General features: G+C 35.9%; 1 pseudogene; it reads right to left on the reverse strand.

Moving 5' to 3' along the window:
- Positions 1–1,669: 1,669 nt before the first annotated feature.
- LOC107754904 (chemokine XC receptor 1-like) lies at positions 1,670–3,290 on the reverse strand (annotated as a pseudogene).
- Positions 3,291–6,139: the final 2,849 nt, after the last annotated feature.

Consider the following 6,139-nt stretch of genomic DNA (forward strand, 5'->3'; position numbering starts at 1 on the left):
ATGGATTATTTTACCGATCTCCTTGCAACGTTTCTGGACCTTGATCGTGGTAATTACATTGCGGTCTATGGGAGCTCTCAGAATTCATCAAAAATATCTTAATTTGTGTTCCGAAGATGAAGATGAGGTCGTACGGGTTTAGAACGACATGAGGGTGAGTAATTAATAACAGCATTTTCATTTTTGGGTGAGCTATCCTTTTAAATCTTTACACAAAACCTCCTTGGAATTGCTCATAAACTATTACGGAAACTTCCATCTACAAAAACTAAAAACACAACAGAGTGCACTGTTCAGTTTGCGACACAACAGTTCATCATAGTATTGGTCATAGTAGTATGTTGTATTCTCATCAGTCATGTTCTGCAGTTGCAAACTGGCCAGATCGGATTTGTCCATGTTTAATTCTTTGCTGTTTGTACACTGAAAATAAAAAACCAACTTTGAAATAATTTTCACTTACAATTTGCTTGAAAATTAATTACAAAGAAATGTTGTTACACTGATTTAAATGCAATTTTTTTTGTTCTGCAGTTGCAAACTGGCCAGATCGGATTTGTCCATGTTTAATTCTTTGCTGTTTGTACCCTGAAAATAAAAAACCAACTTTGAAATAATTTTCACTTACAATTTGCTTGAAAATTAATTACAAAGAAATGTTGTTACACTGATTTAAATGCAATTTTTTTTACTCAGAAAGACTGAAATAGTATTTTGTAAAACATACTCTTTGTTTTTCTTTACGTCGTACAATCTTTTTTTTTTTTTTTTTGCAGTGTATGCAGAAAAAAAAATTATTCAGAAATTACATTTTTACTCAGAAGTTCCAAACTAAATTAAACATGATTTTTTTAGGTAGAAAAGCAGAAATAGTATTTTCTTGTAAACTTGTAAAATTTTTACTTCGAAAAATAATTTTGACAGTTTAGAGGATGTGTATGGAAAGATATTAATACAATCTCTGCCTTTTCATCAGAGGAGAATAGAAGTTATAGCAATTAATTTAACTTGAATAACGTAGTCAAATGAAATGAATTCTTTGATCTTGTAGAGCACAGTGATGATCAGAACAGCACATTAACTGATCACTGCAGACGACCACAATCTCTAGTATAAAATGAACTGGAATTTCATGAACTATGTTAATAGATCAACTATTAGTAACTGCAAGTTATAAGAACGTACCCAATCAATGAATAAAATAAAAAAACAGCATTATTGTTCTGGTGATTTCTGAGTGATGTTTGTATGATGGGTAAGCAAATAAATAAATCCTCCCTCAAACCTCAAACTCTAAATCTTTTCACCTCACATGCACAGAGGTAGCTGAAGTGGCTTTGTGATCTTTACACTAAGTAAGTGCTCTGCTTAGACCATTTTGTAACGACAGACGAGGCAACAAATACAGTGCTGTGAAAAGTTTTTGCCCCCTTCCTGTTTTTATTTTATTTTTTGCGCACACTAAATTTTTCACACGTAAAAGATTCAGATCATCAATCAAATTTTAATATTACACAAAGATAACCTGAGTAAATACAAAATGCAGTTTTGAAATAATGATTTCAATTAAGGGCAAAAAGCTGTCCAAACCTGCCTGGCACTACGTGAAAAAGTAATTGCCCCCTAAATCTAATAACTGGTTGTGCCACCCTTTGCAGCAACAACTGCAATCAAGCGTTTGCGATAACTGGCAATGAGTCTTTCACATCGCCTTTGGCCCACTCTTCTTTGCAGAATTGTTTTCAAGTAACCGGTCGAGCCGGTTCACAAATCGAACTGAATTGAACTTTAGTTTCTGGTTGATGACGCAGGACGCACAGCCGAAGTAGCACGTCCAACTCACAAAAAAACGATTGAGCCGGTTCAACCAACTGTCGAAGTTTGCCGAGGATTACCGAAGATTCTGATGAGTGAGTTGACGACACTGTGCAAGCCTGAGGCGCATACTGGAAATATGCTTATTATGACTGTTATTAATCTGAGGCGCATACTGGAAATATGCTTATTATGACTGTTATTAATTTACACTTTATTAAAACCTGCAAAAACCTTTCTGTGAGTGATGTAAATAAATTTTACAATAGTTTATTGTGCATGCATATTATATTTAAAGTTGCTTAAGCGAAATCAAGGAGTTTATATGACTGGTTTATTCATTCTTTATACTGTAGACATGTAGAACATATCCGCGTTTGTGCATCAATGTCTAATGTGTGCTGTAGGTGTGAAACTTTTAGGAATCTTACCCAAGTTGTAGGCTAGTCAATATTGGTCAGTCAGTCATATCTGACATAAAGGATCCGCGAATGAAACTGTGACCACAAACACCATTAACTTAAGTGAATTATATGGCCAGCAATGTGCATTCACACAAATAACTTTATTTTGACACAAATTACTTATTTGAATTTTTCATTGTTACAGCATTGCACTGAGTGGTTAGAAAAGAAATGCGCAGAGACGTTATTGCTTGATGACGTCAGGAACCGATGAATCTGCATACTTCACAGTCTGTGAATGGATGGAAGGTCAAAGATTTTAGGAACATGACAATGTTATATGGAGTCCAACCGATAAAAAACACCAGTGTGATGCAGAATATTAGTCGAACAGTCTTGTGTCTTTTATTAGTCCGTGATTTTGTGATCGTCCGAAGCATTCTGCCATAGCAGTAACCCATGATTACAAATGCAATGAAGAAAAAAGCATTTTGAAAATAAGCAATGCCAGATTTCCATTCAACGCTGCCATATTCACAGTATTGGCTGTCAGATTCTATCATGACTTCACTATGAAGTGAACCGAGCAGTGCAACCGTTCCACTCAGGATCCAAACGATAGAAGGCGATACAGAAAGGCCTCTGCATCTCTCCCAGTCGGACAGAAAATGAACCACTGCCATGTAACGCTGAACGCTCATTAGAGTCAAGAACAACACGCTGCTATAAAAGCCCACATAGAAGAAAAACTTCACAGCTTTACAGCCAAGTTGAGCCATCCTCTCCAAATGTCCAACCCCAGATATAGTATGATGCCCAAAATGGAAGTCCAAAAGTGAACAGCAGATCTGACAGAGCTAAATTGAGGATGAAGACGTTGGTCAGGGATTAGAGGCCCTCATAGAGCGCAAGGATTACCAGAACGAGGATGTTTCCAATGCAGCTCAATACAACTACTGCTGTGAAAAAAATTGGAATAACTATGGATCAGATTTTTACCACCTCCTCTTTGCGACACAACTGGTCTTCATAGTCTGTGACATAGTCGAATGTTGTATTCTCATCAGTCATGTTGTTCAGTTGCAAGATCAGATTGGTTCAGTTCTTTATTCCCTACCAACGTTTTCTGTGTAGAATACACTCCAACATAAAACTGCTTTTTTATTAAGACAAAACAAGAAAAAAATAATCTATTATTAATTATCAGTTATTAAAGTTATTACAGTGTGAATATACTAAATTAATTTACTAAACATTTAGTTCTTACCTGTTGCTCCTTCCACAGTCAGTTTGCAAGACAATAAACTGTCTTGTCTCTAACTAAATGGGATCAAACCAGTCTGATATGAAATATATATAAAACCATTTTCCCCACAGCTTTTTTAGCGGACCTTCTCGTCTAGTTGACAGCTGATCAGAGATGTGGAAGAGGCATTTGCGTTGTTCTGAATTTATACTGACAAGAGATTTTGCTTCCTCTTTTTTTTTTAACAAACATATAAAGGCAGTCAGAAATATAAAATATATAGGTTTGATTTTGACATTGGTGGGGACATAACAGCAGACAACACCCCCTCCCCATCCAACTACCCTAACAGTTTCACATTTATCATCTAACAAACGATATAATTCTTATTCTTAAGGATTAAAGATTCAATGGGGAAAAAAAGGAAAAATTATTGCACAACCACCAATTAGGTGGCGACATGAACCAAGTATGCAAACGGCCTTTGAACAGAAGAAGAAGAAAGTAGTATGGCGCACTTTTTCTTAGCGTCCGTTTCCATAGTGACTCGTCGATTCATCGCTCTGTTGAGAATGTCTTGCGTGTTAACCAGGAACTTACTCTGAGTTGAATGAACTTACTCCCGGACGCGTTTTTGGAACCAACATACCTCAAGTAAGCAAGGTTTGGGTTAATCCACCGAGAGTTCAGGGTTTAGCAGATGGTAAGTTAACCTTGCTTTCTGGCATACAGCCCCGGTTGTATTGTAAGCAATGGCGTCGTCAGTATTGCTTAACATTTATGACAGTCTTTTGACCACAGTTTTAAGTCATCTATTGCTATTGTAGCCAACATACATAACTACACTGTAAAAAATGACCGTGAATTTAATGGCAAAAGACTACAAATGCTACAGCAAAAACCTGTTAAATGGTTAACGGTAAATTCCCCTACTATATACGGTGAATTTCTTCTTATTTTTTTTCTTATCAGTTTTGTATATGGGTTGTGTGTTACACCTAATGTTGTTAAATTAATGTTTATTGCATTATTTCAGTTTCATGTGTGTTACCATGATGGTGTTTAGTGTTTGTGTGAATGACATTGTGCACCTTCTATATATGTTATTATTTAAAAGCTGCTTGTGATGGGCTTTGGTTCATCATGTGACTTTCTCATCACCACCTGCATTGGGTGGTTATCAGTGTATTACAAAGGTACAAAACAGATTTCAGTACTTCAATAAGGTTGGTATATTAACATTATATCAGTTAATTAAATTACGGTATTTAACTGTAAATTTAAGTTAAAACCGTAAAACCTAAAACGTTGCTACCATATTTTTTACGGTAAAATTCCGGCAACCACAGCTGCTGTTTTTTTACCATAAATTTTACGGAATTTTTTTTTTACAGTGTATGGTAGCCAGCTTTTTATGTTAGCCTCAGAGCACTGGGTGTCTTAATGAGGCTTTACATCATTTTATTTTAATATTAAAAATGAATGGGACCAATGATTATTCTGTTGCTGTAGTAACGAATGCAACCTTCACCCCATCTGATTGACAGATAAACCACACATTCTTTTTTCAGTGTTTTTTTGTGTGTGTGGATATTTCAGCTAACAGTTTGCTTTGTACATTCAGTTTAACAACATAAATGTACAGAGGGTAAACTTTATCATTCAACTGAATTGTGCACATATGTTTTAAAGGGGTGGTTGATTGTGATTTCCCTTTTTTAACTTTAGTTAGTGTGTAATGTTGCTGTCTGAGCATAAACAATAGCTAGGCCCTATTTTTCCATCCAAAGATTTGAATTAAACTTATGTGCAAAACTGAAATAGCCTATAAAACATTTGCGAATAAAGCACCGTTTCCATCCAACGAGTCAAAGAGAACAAAAATGTCCTGGTAAACTGGTACTAAATGTCACTAAGAAAACTTGGAGAAGCCACTGAATAGAATAATTTTCATATATGATAAGTTACTTGCGCCTTAGAGCGAGCAGATGAAACACAATAAATGCAGTCATTGCTTTCGGAGGTGGCTGCCAGCTGTTTGGGAATGGAGTCGTGTAAATTATACAGAAGTACTTTGACAAAAGACTTTGCTCAGGCATTTCAGAATGACCATAACAACATATAGATGCTGTGAATGAGATCGGTCCGCTGCTAGTCAAGTTATCCCATCTCATAGCACAAACCCAGCAAACACGTTAACATGGGTTTCACATGGGCTACAGAGTGGGCATGGGCTCAAAATGGGCATCTTATCTGGGGCCCACTTGGGTGACCCAGCTAGGACCCACATGGGTGAACCCAGGTGGGCTCCCCATGTGGTTCCTAGTTGGGTAATTAATGGGAAATGTGTGCATGGGCACAATACCCCAAGTTATGAGAATATGGACCAGGTATACTGCTTATTTTAATGATAAGTAACTGTTAATTTGTGGTGTAGCGATCACAAAACTCAGTTTATAATAAATAATAAAATTCAAATTTATTTATTAAAAATGTATTATTGTTAAATGTATTAAAGACAAGTACACTAATACAAGTGAAGTGATACTAAAATAAGAACAAATGAAGACGTCAGATGCAAAAACCGTCTGAAATCTTCTTCTAAACTAATAATTTTTATCAGGCTCTTATAGTTATGTTCAGTTATTTCACTGTAATGGCAATGAAAAGGACC

The sequence above is a fragment of the Sinocyclocheilus rhinocerous genome, unplaced genomic scaffold (assembly GCF_001515625.1).
Source record: "Sinocyclocheilus rhinocerous isolate Xijiao unplaced genomic scaffold, SAMN03320098_v1.1 scaffold2788, whole genome shotgun sequence".
Taxonomy (NCBI): domain Eukaryota; kingdom Metazoa; phylum Chordata; class Actinopteri; order Cypriniformes; family Cyprinidae; genus Sinocyclocheilus; species Sinocyclocheilus rhinocerous.